A 15,831-nucleotide genomic window follows, 5' to 3' on the forward strand; every position below is an offset into this window, starting at 1 on the left:
TTGTCTGTCTTTATCAGTAGTTGAAGGCTGTCAGGGCATTTTGAACAGCTAGCATCTCTTTTTGATTGATATGTAGATGCATTTGGTTTGAGGACCATGTGCCCTGAATGCATCTTCCTGCCATGTGGGCCCCCCAGGCATAATCTGATGCATCTGTTGTTAGTGTCTGCCTGACAGGGAGTAATGTGAATAGCTGTCCCTTGTTCTGGTGACAAGCCTTCGCCCACCATCGAAACTCCTGTTGCAGGCAGGGAATGAGAGTAATCATTGTTTCCAGGCTGTGGCAATGTTGAGTCCAAACACTTTTTATGTACCACTGAAGTTTCCTCATATGCAGTCTTGCATATGGAATTAGTAGGATGCAGGATGCCATGAAACCCAAAGCCTGCAGAATTTTTCTTGAAGATAACTGGGCCTTTGTTGCCAACATTTTGAAATAGGTAGTCAGTTGCCTTTGTTTCTCTGACGTGAGATAAGCCATCTGGGCAGTTGTATTTAAGCTTGCACCCAGGAATATTATCTCTTGAGAGGGTACTAGTTTTGATTTCTTTTCGTTGACTGTGTACCCTAGGCACGTTAGAAGTCTTTTCACAAACGCCAGATTCTGTAGAAGAATGTTCTTGTTCTCTGCTTGAATTAGACAGTCGTCCAAGTAAGGATACATTTGTATTCCTCTTTGTCTGCAGAATGCAATTACTGGTGCCAGGCACTTTGTAAAGACCCTGGGCACAGTACATAAGTCAAAGGGCAGTGCAGAGAATTGGTAGTGCATTGAGCCAGCTTTGAATCTGAGGTATCTTCTGCATGACTGTCTGATTGGGACATGCAGGTATGCCTCTTTTAGGTCTAAAGTCACAAGCCAAGCGTTTTTGCCCAGCATGGGCAGAAGCTGCTGCAAAGTCAACATTTTGAATTTTGGTATATCCAGGAATGCGTCCAGAATAGATAAGTCCAGTACTGGTCTCCAGGCCTTGTCCTTTCTGGGTACCAAGAACAGTCTTGAGTAAAATCCTTGTCTCTGCTCTTGTTCTGGTACTTGTTGAATGGCCCCCATGTCCATGAGGGATGAGACTTGTTTTTGTGCCTCTGCCCATTGATTTTTTGGCAGATCTGGCTAGCCGTTTGCCTTTGGCAGGGTATGGAAATGGAACTTGTAGCCTTGTGACACTATATTTAGACCCCACTTGTCCTGGGTTATAATGTGCCAATTGTGAAAAAAAATTGCTAATTTGCCCACTAAGGGTGCTGCCAGGAGATAAGTGTTTGGTGCAGGCAGGGGGAAGTCATTGGGACTGTTTCCTGTATGGTTGTGATTTGTCTTCTCCAACTTTGGAGGTAGAAGCACCCCATTGCTTTGACCTGTATGAACCTTGCGCCTGGGATCTGCCTCTAGGGTGTCTGGATCTGCCCCATTTGAGGTCTGTCTGACACAGGAAAGGACCAATTCTTTGTAGGGCAGTGTCCACTAAACCTAGGTGGCTGTACTTGTAAAAATCTTTGACAGTTTGCATAGATTTAGTTTTGTCCTCCATTTTCTTTAACACCTCTTCTGCCTTAACGCCAAACAAAGTATCATGCTGTAAAGGTGCATCTAATAATTTAACTTTGACATGATCAGGCAGATTTTGTTCTTTTAACCAAGCATGCCTCCTAATTACAGAACCCGTAACTGCGGCCCTGCATGAGGCCTCCAAAGAATCAAAACCACATTGCAAAGTATGCTTTCCAACTTGTTCAGCTGCATGCAATAAATCCTGCATTTCCTTGTTTTCTGCACATTCAGTGTTTAACAACATTTTCTGTTTAAGCAATGCCATGACATGTTGCTGATATTTAAGCATATGAAACTGACAGTTTAAGGCCCTTATAGCCAAGGTAGCAGATGTGTAAACCTTTTTCCCCCATCTATCCAGTGCCCTAGAATCTCTGTCAGAGGGGGTAGGGTTTTTTGCAGTGGAAGCCCCAACTCCTTTGGGACCCTGTGAAATAGTTTCTGGGTCTGCAGCAGGGTTTTTAAAAAGGAATTTATGAGAGCCAGGGACCCTATAATATCTGTCAGGCTTAACAAGAGCTGGAGGTAAGGAGTCAGGGGTAAGACTAGACTCCGAAAACACATCATCTACAATGTCTAACACAGGTGGAATGGCTAGAGGCCTGTGTTGAGGTACTAAAAGGAAATCCCTGAGCCTCTTTTTAGATTCTGAAAAATTTTGGCTCACCCAGTGGAAATGCTCCCTTCATGGTATGCAAGGTTTCCCCAAATGAATAGTCTTCCGGAGGAGAAGCTGAAGGTATAGATTCTTCAGCATCAGAATCCTCATAGGGAGGAAGAGAATATTCCTGATCAGAAGAGGAATCAGAAGAAATAGAAACCTGATCTGAAGATTCATAGTCAGTCTCTTGCCTAGGCCTCTTATCAGGAGGGAGATGGGAACACCTGATCAAGGTAATCAAGTCTTCGGCCATTTTGAGCATCTGTTTTTTGGGCATAGAGGCCTGTCCACATGGCTATTGAGCTTGTTTCTTTGCTTTAGAAGGTGCTTTAGTCTTTTCCTTTGAAGCTGAAGTCGGTTTAATGTAAAGATGTTTAGATCTGAATACACCCTCAGAAGCCGGTGCCTGCTCAGCGGCTCCGGACCCATCTGAGGGAATAGTATCTGATGCTCCAATACCTTGAGTTTGCAGCAGCATGGCCGACTCCACGTGGGAGTCGGTAGTGGCCTGCAACTCTAAAGTAGCGGGCGTCAGGGCGCCACACTGAGAACCGGCGACTGGCTTAGGAGAAGCTTTGTCTGTTTTGGGCCTCGGTTGTTTCTCTCTCTCCTTTTCTTTGCATTTTTTTGTGAACTCCAGTAGTCGGATGGCTATCCGACGACATTTCTGGATAATTAAACCGGCATCCAAAATAGTTTAAAGCAAAATCATACCGACGCTTAATAGTGCATTGATTAAATCTAGCACAAAACTGACAACCAGAAACGTTGTGATCAGGGCCTAGGCAAGGAATACAGTAAGAATGAAAGTCCTTATGAGGTATTTGCTTTCCACAAGAAATACAATTATTTACTTTTTCTGACATCGGTCTGGAGCAAGAAAAAAAAAGTTTCCCCAACGGGGTACTTAGCTTTATTGAAGACTTCGGATCTGAAATTCGAACACGAAAATCTCAGGAGTCGGCCAACCGGCACTTGTGAACTGCTTCTGCTTCGGGCACCGCGCGGCAAGAAAGACTGAAGAAAATGGCGTTGGCTGCTTCTTTTATACCCCTGACGACCTGACATCAGGAAAGGGGTGACAGCAGCCAACACAGGACCCAAGACTTTCGAATTCAGGCAGACTGAGGGCAACCTGCCAGCAGTATTACCCAAATGTAATGACTGCAACAGTGAAACACGAAGAACATCGGCCGAGGCCAAGGAGCAACCTCTCTTTAATAAACAAACAACTCTTAAAATAAAGAATTCGAGAGGCTAACTCACCTAAAAGTTATAACAACTAGAAAATACTTCGGTTATCTAAAGAATTACAGCATACATTTTTTTAAAAACTCAATAAAGAAATTCTATTGGCCCAAGCTCTCCGGCGACCTTTCAATCAGTTGCAGCGGCAAACTAGATCTGAGGTAGGACATAGAGCATCATGGGATAGGGGCCTGGCCTCGAGCTACTCTGAGATCTTTAGCTAATAAGCGGCCGACTTGGAGCGTACCCATGTGTAAGAATAAATAACGAGATTGAACAACTTCACTTTTAAAGTTTGCGAAAGGCCCAGCCACAGCCCAGACCTAAATCCAATAGAAAATTTGTGGGGTGACCTGAAGAGGGCTGTGCACAAGTCAAGATGTGCCATGCTGACAGACTCCTACCCAAGAAGACTGAATGCTGTAATTAAAAGGTGCCTCAACAAAGTATTAGTTTAAGGGTGTGCACACTTAGGCAACCAGCTTACTGCACGTTTTTTTATTTTTTATACCCCCCCAACAGATTTGTTTGTTTTTCAACTGAATTATACAGGTTATAGGTCACATTAAAGGTGGGAAAAGTTTTGAAATGATTTATTGTGGTCTCATTTTTTTATATCACAAAATCCTCGCATTTTAACATGGGTGTGTACACTTTTTATATCCACTGTATGCGCAGAAAATCTTAAAAAAAAAAATATATATATATATATATATATATATATATATATATATATGTATGTATGTATAGTGAATTCTTACAGAATATGATAATCATCTTTCATTGGCAAGTACTACACTAGATGCCCTTGCAGGTCATTTTAGGCCTAGCCAATTTCCCTTTTCGTGCTCGAATTAACCTATCCCATTTGGTTAGAGACTGACTTCACCCACCCCTTGGTTTATAACTGCATTTTACCCCTAATGAGAATAACAGGGACCATACCACAAATAATTTGAGAGGACCCATGTGGGAAAAAGCATTCAGGAGCTGCTCTGCCCATTACTGGAACTGGAGGGAATCCTGGAGTAATTTTTTTGTTTTCCATCCACAGATCCAAGTTGTGCTTTAATATGTACAAGGATGAACTTTGTTTTATGTGGATGGAGAGTCTTTTCCAGAGTAGCAGTATCCCCTGCAAGATATACCTGTCCCTCCAAACTGATCTGTTTATGTTGCAGAAGAGTTTTAAATCCGTAGACAGAGTATTTCTGATGCCTTCTGATTTGCTGATGTACAGTAAATCTATCAGTATTAGGATAGAGGATGTATACCAGACACAGGTCACCTTTTAGCAGTCAGTAGGATACAGAGTATAGTGAATGGGCTTTCGAGTCAATCCATGTACGACATATTTAGGCACTGTATCCTTTTATTAAGGCATCCCACTGGAAGGGCGTCCCACTTGCTGCATGTGTCTGGACATATGCATGCCAAAGAAGGCATTACATTCAATGAATGGCCTAATGACAGCTGAGCAAAGGAAGACAATGACATCCCTAGATCTAGACACAATAATCTTTACATACGGTGTGGTACAGAAGGACTTTCTTACAACAACGGACACGTTGTTCAAAAGTTAGGTCACTGTCCACCTAAGTTTCCAAATCCTTACTCTTACGGGTGTACTCTTAATGTGGCAGTTGACCACCCAAAGGATACAATAATGCATTTCTGCATTTAGTTTCAGTCCTTGATTTTGGCACCAGTTATATATTTAGGACAAACCTTCCTGCAGGGCAACTAAGTCATTTGGGGATTCAACTACTGCTACTAACTTACAGTCATCTACAGACTTAGTCAGTCAAAGCCCTTTGGTACTGGTTTGGACTTTAGAAATTTAAATGCTGAACCAGAGAGGTTTCAGCACAGAACACTGGGATGCAAATCCAGATTAAATCTAGAGTTACCAAAAAACAGAGGTTACTGTAGAAAGGATTTTGAATGTTATGACTTTGATGTGAAGGTTTAGAAAAAAAAAGTCTAGGACAGGCTTCTAGGTCTCTTGTTTGTTTTATCACAAGAAAAACTGAATAAAATATTTTCTACATTTAATCTGCAGGAACAAGTTCTATGAGTCCTCGAGGGTGCACTTGTTCCACTACAGAAGCAAATGGGGAGCTCTGTTTGGATGGATATGGAGGAATCCCCAGAAAAGGAAGAATGGACTCCTACTGCCAAATATAACCTATTTGAATGATTCTCGGAATCCAAGTGTCTGAAGTCATCTGGTGCCACAAAGGGAAGAGAAGACTAGACTTTGGGACAGTTTTACTAAAACACCAGAGTGGGGAAGGGGAAAACACACAAAGGGGCATACAGTCAATCTGCAGATTGTCCCTGGTTTTGGAAAAACTCTCCCCCTCTTTTTTGAATTTCTCTGCCACAGCTTTTTGAAATTTTGTTTGCATTAATTTGTGACACAAGTTACTATGATGTATCCAACTGCACTGTAATACTTCTTTTTCATATTATATCAATATATGTGATGAAACAACCAAATATTTCTGTGCATTTTGAGCAGACAAGTGGTAACCCCTTGGGTAAATTACTCGCTACCTATAAGTGAAAATAAGATGGAAACATCTGAAGAGATATAAACTCAATATGAAAGAGCATTTAAATCAAATTAAAGTAGTAAGATAAAACATTCTCATATTAAAGAGCGATATGGCTAGTTTAACTGGTTACTATTTTTAAGTCGTTAGGAACCATCAATTTATCTTGGCTCCTGCTCATTGTTATTATCCTTGTGATTGCTTATTTCTTTTTCTTGTGTGAAGTAAGACTTGCCACACAGACAAATCTGTATTCACAACAAATCAAAAAGACTAGTGTATATCTTAGCCTTGCAAGCATCACAAATAAAAAGCACAGAGGATAAAAAAGTTGTCTTACCATAACGTTCCATCTGTGTTGTTGATCTTCATTCATTACTGATGGGTTATCGGTTCCATCCTTGTAACCGAGTCGGCCAAAATCAAGCTTCAGCCAAAAACCCTCGAGCCAAGGTCCTACCCAGAATGCTCTGCTCCATTACCTCAGATCGAGTTTGCAAGTTGACAGATAAAAGTAGAGGCTACCTCTGGTCATAACAGACCTGCCAGAAAGGAGTACTTAAGATCAACCAAGAACCTCCGGATGGAGGACGGAGGGTGGGAAGCAATGAATGAACGAAGATCAACAACACAGATGGAACGTTATGGTAAGATATAACTTCTTTAGCTGATGTTGTTAATCTTCGTTCAATCCTTACTGATGGGACAGAGTCCCCAGCTACCTGTATCCCTAGGTGGCTCTCATGGAAGGACATTCCTGAGCACCACGGAACCAAAGGAAGCTCTACCTCTGGAGGCCAAGTCCAATTTGTAATGAAGAATAAAGGTATGAGGTTTGGCCCAAGTTGCAGCTGAGCAAATATCACTGAGGGAAGCCTTAGCATGGAAAGCTGCTGAAGTTGCCACAGATCTTGTAGAATGTGCTTTGACTGTATGAGGCAAGGTGAGATTGTTTTTGTTGTAGATAAAGGTGATACAATTTCTCATCCATGAAGCCAATGTAACTTTTGATACAGGATGACCCCACCTAGGTCCAGAAAAAGCCAGAAACATTTGGACTGATTTACGGGTAGATTTTGTTCTGTCCACATAAAATCGCATTTGCCTATGAACATCCAAGGAGTGCAGGCAATACTCTCTCTTGTTAGAATGGTTAGGAAAGAACACTGGGGAGATCAATAGACTGGTTGACAGATCACTATGACACCACTTTTGGTAAAAAGGTAGAATTGGTTCTCAATGATACCCTGTCCTTACGGAAGATAAGATAGGAAGGTTTGATACATAAGGCCTGAAGTTCTGACAATCACCTGACCAATGTGATTGCAATCAGAAACAAAGTTTTCCAAGAGAGATATCTTGCATCACAAGAGGATGCAGGTTCAAAGGGAGGAGCTGTTAAAGCTTGCAGAACCAAAGACAAATCCCAAGGTTGTACGGGTTCTCTAAAGGGAGGTTTTAGGTGGATAGCCCCTTTCAAAAAAGTCTTACAGAGTCTGTGTGACATGGCTCTATATCTGATCATCAAACGCTGAAAACAGCGAATGATGATTGATCGACCCTTTTTCAGCGAAAGCTGAAAATATCGACAGCTCAGAACAGTGATTTCTTTCCTAGGGAAAGAAATTGCTGTTCCAACAAAAAAAAAAAGTAAACAGTTAAAACACATACACACCTACCTTAACCCTACTTGTAACCCAAAATAAAAAAGTAAACAGTTTAAAACATATATCCACCTAACTTAACCCTACTTCTAACCCCCCTCCAAAAAAAGTAAACATATATAGACTTAACTAAACCCTACTTCTAACCCTAAGGTGTACACTAAATGTATTACTATATATGCACTTACCTTAACCCGCACCTTAACCCTAAGGTCAGTAACTATTGCACATTTACGTTCGGGAGCCATACCGGATAAGGGAATCTCTGAGACTGCACTCCAAGACCGCATTACAGTGCAAAACACGGCAAACTAACAAAGCGGCCAAGCGACTTCTTTCACAGGGAAATAATTTGCTGAAAAGCTGCTTCGCTATTTTGTCTGTTTGCTATTTTAAGTTCGGTGAAAATGCATTTGATAGAAAGCGTTTTTGATGACGTGATAGGGACCCATGAGGCATAAGTGAAGAATCTTGAAATCCAATATGAAAATTCGAGATGGCAGCTAAATGTATACGGATAGTAGAGGCAGACATCCCAGAGTGGAAAAGATGTGATAAGTAATCCAATACAACCAAGACCAGGGCTGACAAGGGGTCTGTTTGCTTATCTGCTGCCCACAGAGAGAACCTCTTCCATTTGTTAAGATAGATTAGTCTGGTGGACGATTTATGAGATGCAATAAGAATATTGCACACACGGGTTTTTATGCCTGGCAATCATAGGAAGTAGGGAAACCAAGCTGTCAGTTTCAGGGTTGTTAGATTGGGGTGAATCAGACCCTGCAGATGGGAGATCAACGGTGGGGATGGATTGAAGATCCACTGCTGATCTAGCAGGTGAGGCCAGAGGAAGGGAAACCAGACTTGTCGAGGCCAATATGGAGCAATGAGGATCACTTTGCTCTTCAACTGTCATGCTTTCTTTAGAAATTGGGAGATGAGGGGAAGAGGAGGATCGGCATAAAGAAGACCCGAGGGCCAAGCGTGGACTAGAGCGTCCCCTGGTGACTGTCCCCGAGGGGGGATCAGGGCAAAGTAGTTGCTACACTTTAGTTGGTTGGGGAGGCAAATAGGTCACAGCAAGGCTGGCCACAGCAGTGGAAGATTTTTGCCATTATCAGAGGATTGAGGGACCACTCGTGAGGCTGTAGAATGCACCTGCTCAAATTGTCCGCTATCACGTTGGAGCTCCCGGGAATGTGCATTGCAATCAGAAAGCGGTTGTGAGCTATCGTCCATTGCCATATTCCCAAGGCCTCTCGGCATAACGGGCAAGATCTGGTGCCACCTTGTTTGTTGATGTACCAGACCACTGACATGTTGTCTGATTGTATTGCAAAAGTCACTGACGGAAGGATGGAGCGAAATGCTTGCAACACTAGAAGCACCGCCCTCAGTTCCAGGACATTGATATGCAAAAGGGCCTCGGTCTCCGACCAGGTGCCTTGGACCGAGTTTCCTTGACATAGCCCCACCCCATCCCATCAGGAAGCGTCCATGGTCACCATGGCTATCGGTTGATGGGTGGTGAAAAAGCGAGACCATTGTTGGGGATTTTGAGACGTCCACCAGAGTAAATCTTGCTTGCATCTCTGAGTCACACTTATTTGAAAAGACAAAGGATGTTGTAGAGGGTACCACTGAGTGAGAAGTAGCCACTGAAAAAGTCTCATATGGAATCTGGCCACAGTAACAATGGTAATCAAAGCTGCCAATGACCCCAATAACTGAAGTACAGATTGAGCTTGGGGATTTGTGGTGAGAGAGCAGTGGTTGAACTTGTTGTCTTATTCTCTGAAGTCTGTGTTCTGGAAGAGATGCTGTGCAATTTCTTGTGTCCAACAATACCCCCATGAATTCCAAAGACTGAGTTGGGATGTGTTGGATTTCTCCCAGTTTATAGTGATACCCAGGCTTCGAGCTGTTGAGAGAGTATACTGCAGTGCTTCTTCTGGTATACGCTTGGTGGGGCGGTAAGAAGCCAGTCATCTAGATATGGAAACGCCTTGAATCCTTGACATCGCAAGTGAGCGATAACCACTGCCATGCATTTTGTGAACACTCTGGGGGCTGTAGAGAGACCGAAGGGCAGGGATCGAAACTGGTAGTGACTGGCTCCTATACTGAAGCGGAGGTATCTTCTTGACCATTTGTCTATTTTTATGTGGTAATACTCATCTTGAAGATCTACAGAGCACCTCCAATTGTCTTCTTCCAGAACAGGAAGGATAGACTGAACCGTGACCATCCGAGATTTCTTTGTTTTTACAAATTTGTTTAGTGTACTGAGATTCAGAATTGGTCTCCAGTCCCCTGTCTTTTTCGGCACTAAAAAGAACCTTGAGTAAAATCCGGATCCTATCTGGTCTAGGGGGACTGTCTAGAAGACTCTTTTTTGTAGCAGCTTTTTGATTTCGTGTACTGCTGTTTTCCTTTGACTGGGTGAAACGTCGGGTAACACTCTTGATGAGAATGGGCAAAGATGGAAGGGGATGCGATAGCCTCTGGATATAATCCATTGTACCCAAGAGTTGGTTATGTTTTGCCAGGCAGCAGGGTACAAGGAGAAACGACGCCCGACCGCTTCCAGAAGTGAGCAGTCGGGCAAAGCTTCAGAAGTGCTGATAGGGTTGTGCAGAGAAATAATCTCTGGAACCCCGGATTCTCAGACCTCCTCTGTCCAGAAAGGGGCATCTTCCACTGGAGTTTCCCCCTCTGCCTCTAGGGGAAATCTCGGCATGTGCATCCTGGAAGGAACCCTGTGATTTCTTGTGCCAGATCTTTCCACTCCTCTGATTTCTGGAATAGAATCGCTGAGTAATGGAGTGTCTGACACCAATGCAGACAAGGTCTTGCCATCTTGTTCGCAGCATGCCAGCGTATCCTTGACTTCAGGGCCAAACAAAGAAGCAGCCTCTATAGGAGCATTCATGAAGGAAGCCTTAAAGGAGTCCACAAAGTCACAAGGCGCATCCAAGCATGTCGTCTGGCAACTATACCTGTACCTGCCGCTCTAGCCGCCCCTTCCATTGTGTGAGAAATAAGATGCATGGAAGAGTTGGAAATGGACTCTAGGGTGGCTATCTGAGAAACCACATTATCACGGATTTCTTCAGAAACAGCTCCTGCCAAGGTTTCAGAGAGCTGGTTAAGAAGATCTCTCTGAAGCCTGGTAAAATGTGCCAAATAATTCAAAGACCTTACAGTGAAGATCGATGAAGCAAACACACGCTTCCCTAATCTCTCAATCGCCTGGGACTCCTTGTTGGGCGGATGGACAGTTTGGCTCTCTTCTGCCAAATCCTTCTTAGTAGCAGCTGCCACCACCATAGCATCTACTGGAAGACGACGTGACCAGTGGGGGTGCTCAGCGGGGGGCAATAATATTTTATCTGTCCTCTTAGGTATCACGTCCATGGTATCAGGAGCGTTCCATGCGTGCTGCACAATGAGTTGGATGAGCCTATCAGCAGGCAGGGTGACCCAGGCAGTAGGGGGCCAAGCACGAAAAGCCTGCATGAATACAGATTCCTCAGAGGAAGGATTAGAGGGCTTCCAGTCACCCCTCTGTCTAAGGATCTCTAGGATGTCACCAAAGGACACCTCATCAGAGAGTGACCGTGGGGACCCTTCCCAGTCTTCAAAATCTGTATCTTCAGTCAATGACTCCTCATTGGAGTCCATGTGTTTCCTCTTACACAATGCTTTGCGGGGAGCTTCCTCAGTGGGAGGTTCTGGGGAAGACTGCAAAGAGGGGGGGGGTCTCCTGAGGAGGAAAGACCTGAGGCTCTTGTGCCCGGTGTCCGGGAGTTGAGGCTTGTGGCAGTTGTGGCACAGAGGGGGGAGATGACTCTGACAAATGAGCTTTGCCAGTGGAGACAAGCGCCCTCTCCATGGTCTGGAAGGCTGGCCCGCCCAAGGAGGGATGGCAGCCCGGAACCTAGCACAACAACCTGTGAACAGGGATCACACCCCGCACCGACGAGCCTGCCCCCAGACCTGGAGTCTCAAGAGGACCGTGAACCGTGAGAGAGAGAGAGCATCCCTAAAAGGTGTCATAGAAAAAATTGGCATGGAGTCAGAAATGCTCTCCCCAATGGCACAGCCACTGGCCTGAGAAGAGCCTAATGCCCAGTGCACCGAAGGCCACAAGGACTACTTTGGTTCCAAAGTGAGATCCACTATTGGAGTGGAGGAAGGGAAGCTGCTGTCTGAGTAATAGGCTTCGAGACTTGAGTGGAAGTCGAAGGAGGAGTATACGTAGGGGTTTGAAGCAAAATACCCTCACCTGAATGAGGGAACGTGGACTTGGACAGTAGAGAGAGACTTCTGGCCACAAACAACTGGTCAACAAGCCGCAACAAATCCTGCTCAGAAAGACCCTTGGTTGACCTCATGGAGAAGGCTGATGGCGATTCTGGCCTTTCTAGGAAAGGACTATACTGACTGCTTGCAAAAGGATCCAGCGAAGGAGAATATTTGTTCCTTGCTATTTCAACAGATGCAGAGCTCGGAGCTGAAGAAGTCTGCACCAAAGAAAACGGTGTGGAAAAGGTCTGCTCCAAAGATGTCAGCGCTGTGGTAGTTGAAGGTGTCTGCACCATAAATGCAAAGGTCTGCCCTGAAGAGTACGGTGCTGCAGTGGAAAGACTGCACTGGCAATAAGGACGGTGCTGAGAAGGACTGCACCGAAGTACATGTCGGTGCCGAAAAAGTCTGCACCGTGGAGTACAGAAGAGTCATACTTGGAGCCGAAGGTGACTGTATCGACGGTGCTGAAGGGGACTGAACCTGTATTGACGGTGCTGTTAGGGGTTGCGACAGAACTGTCAGAACCATAGTTGTCTGCACCGGGAACTCTGGTGCCAATATCGATAAAGGAGATATGACTGTAGTCAACCATCTGGGGCAGTGCCGAGCCTGGAGCCAACAGGATCACAGGTGGCAACGCCAGAGTAGTAATCAATTTCACCTTCTTGTGAGTCAACTCCCTACGATTTCCAGAGGGGGAAGAAGGGAGTGCCTTCGATGAAGAAGAGGAAGAATGCCTCTTGCGTGGTTTAACAGGAGGGGGTGAGTCCTCTGACCCAGAAATAGCCTCAGAGAAAGGAGACCTTTCAAAATTAAGTTATTCTTCCTCTTGTTGAGAGTCCTGATAGAGAAGTTTTTACAGATCCCACATGGAGGATCTACAGTCAAGTGGGAGACATTAAGACAGTCGACACATACGTCATGGCCATCGGAAAGTGGTAACTTACAGCCGCAATCCTTGCACTGCTTGAAACCAACGGAACTTTTCTTATCCAACATAACTGTTGTGGAGAAGAAGCACATTATCAAAAGAAAGAATAATGGCTACCCAAGAAAAGGGTAAAAGGAGAAAAAGGAAGTATTACCAACGATGGTAATGGGGAATTACCACAAGGTAAGAAAAGAGGGTAATAAAGGGAAAATACTAAAGGGAGAGAGTCTAAAGTGTGCGATAGGGTAGGAAAATATTAGAATAAACTTTTGAGAAAATTTTAGAGTAATAACATATAAACTGTCAAAAAATTAGACACTTAGCTGAGAGGCTGGCTTGACACGGCTGTTCAGCAATGCGGCAAGTGAGATCTGAGGTTAACAGGGAGCAGAGCATTCTGGGTAGGACTTTGGCTTGAGAGTTTTTGGCTGATGCAAGCTTGATATTGGCCGGCTCGGTTCCGAGGACGGAACCAATAACCCATCAGTAAGGAATGAATGAAGATTAACAACATCAGATCAAATATTCCAAAAATGCTGGTTAAGTAAGAAACATTTGTCAAGGGTCTTTTCCAAAAGGGCAATACATGCATGTCCCAGGATATGTTCAGACAAAACTGGAGCAATGTAAAAATATCTGACCACTGTAAGCAGGTCTGAAAAAGCTATGGCCCGGCTAAAATGTCATCAGCTGTAAAAACAATTAAATACCTGCATAATAATAGTAATATTTTAACTATATTAACTCCATGCAAACAAATCTGCAATGCTTTCAATAAGAATAAAAAGTTCAGCTAAATGCACACTTAGCAATGGTTTACCTTCATAAGGTCGCAAATACAAAGGCAACCGGTCAAATATCCAACTCAAAACGTTGGAAACTGCACTGTCAACTGCTTAAAACAGCAAAACTGCTACACTACAAATTCCAGAGTCCGGAAATGTCAAATGTGTTATGAACACCTGACATTTCCAGATGTTCCAAACACCATTATGCAGGGGGACAAGCTCCCCTGCACTCCCCATGTGGGGGGCTGAGCGGCCCCCTCCTACACTGCTAATATATTAACTCCGAGACTGCACTACAGTGAGGGAAGGGGTACATGTCCCAATCCCCATAGTAGTGCAATCTGCATTCGGGACTGCTGAATTGACATGAGCGAATGCACACTGGCATTTGCTCATTTGAATTCACACTTCTGTTTTTCCACATTTACAAATTTTGCCATTGTACTTTGCACATCAGAGCATCATACAACGACATCGTGACCTTATGAAGGTAAACCCTTAGCAATAGCTCATGGCTAAAAATGTCAATAAAAGATGTGACTAACATTATGATTCTCTTTCCTTACAAAAAGTGTAATATGTAACTTGAGTGTTAAACAATAGTCATACAACTCTGCTAGCTTTTAAAAGTAAAAATTTGAAGATAAAATACAAAGTATTTTTCATCATACTGCTTTCAACATATTATTATTGCCCAAATAATGGTTAAACCAGAAAATCAGGCTGACCTGAGGCACATGTAGAGATTTAAAAGTATAAGAAAATTGCCAGATTGTGTCCAAGAAGCAAATAAGTCATATGAATACTTGAGCACCAGTGGAACACAATCTCCGATAAAGCCCAGTAAACACCAAGAAAATCACTTCCACTTACTAACATATGATTTTCTGGTAACAGTTTTTTTTTGCCTCCTTTAGTAGCTGCTGTATATACTCATGAATTAAGTGCCTAAAGGTATTAGAACTGAATCATACAAGGTTGATCAAGACTGGGATGCATCAAATTCCACCTGTCATTGGTAAGTAGATAAAGATAAGGGATTCACCACAATGACGTCTGAGGAGTCTTTCTGAATCTTCAGAATTATCCTGGGTATCACTGGAAAGGGTAGAAAATCATAAAGGAAAATTCACGTCTAAGGGAATGAATATGTATCTTTTCCAGACTTGTTTGCAAGTATTCCCAATGCAGAATTTGTTCAGTTGTCTGTTTTGAAAGGAAGCATACAGATCTATTTGAGATATGTCTCACAACTGGATCAGTTTCTGGAAAAATCCCTTGTTCAATGTCCGTTCCTCTGTCTTGGTCCTGCTCAGCTTGTCTATCACTGTTTTGTTTTGACAGAATGCAAGATGCTTGGAGGGTTAACGAATATTGTAGACCTATCTCCCCAAGCCATCACAGCCTGCCTGCACAGGAGGTACAACCTTCTACTTTCCTGCTTGCTTATGAAGCACATGACAATGGCATTGTCTGTAATCAGCTGGAGGTCCTGGTTACCACAGGTGACAGAGAATAAGGCATGAATCACAGCAACATCTTTTATACTGATGGACTTTGGTCTATCTTAATGACTCCACAGGCCTTGCACCTTTAATCCCATGGAAACTGCTCTTCAAGCAAAAACTGAAGAATCTGTGTTGAGAGACTGGTTTAGGGTCTGCAGACAGAGAAAAGGAGACCACAGTACAGCTGAATTGCTACTGCCATCAATGCAATTAAATTCTTAGAAAGGTCAAAACTGGAATTTGCTACTCCAGGGGATGTAAACACTGGATCCTGGATGCATATTTTTTAGAAGCCACTGCATGCTTCTCAAGTGCAACCTGGCTAAAGGAATCATGAGAATCTTAGAAGCCATGAGTTACAGGATCCTGAGAAATTCTCTTCAAGCAGTCTGGGACTGATTAGAAAATCTCAGGAAAGATTCCAAATCTAAATCCACATTCTCACATGTCAGAAAGGCCTTTTGAAGAGAGGTTTAGAGGCAGATGAGAAAAAGCCATGTGTCAAATGGAATCAAAGACAGTTTTGCAACATTCATCTGGAAGCCCAGACTGGTCAGAAGAGACATGACCCAGATTAATAACTCCTTACATCTGGATAAATACTCTGCAT

The 15,831-nt window shown here is 43.5% G+C and overlaps 1 protein-coding gene across 3 annotated transcripts in view; it reads right to left on the reverse strand.

Moving 5' to 3' along the window:
- Positions 1-15,831, reverse strand: part of LOC122817602 (cold-inducible RNA-binding protein B-like) — a 936,366-nt gene that overhangs the window by 465,766 nt on the left and 454,769 nt on the right. The gene's annotated exons all lie outside the window — the stretch shown is intronic.

The sequence above is a fragment of the Protopterus annectens genome, chromosome 13.part0 (genome assembly GCF_019279795.1).
Source record: "Protopterus annectens isolate FY-2018-M chromosome 13.part0, PAN1.0, whole genome shotgun sequence".
Taxonomy (NCBI): domain Eukaryota; kingdom Metazoa; phylum Chordata; order Ceratodontiformes; family Protopteridae; genus Protopterus; species Protopterus annectens.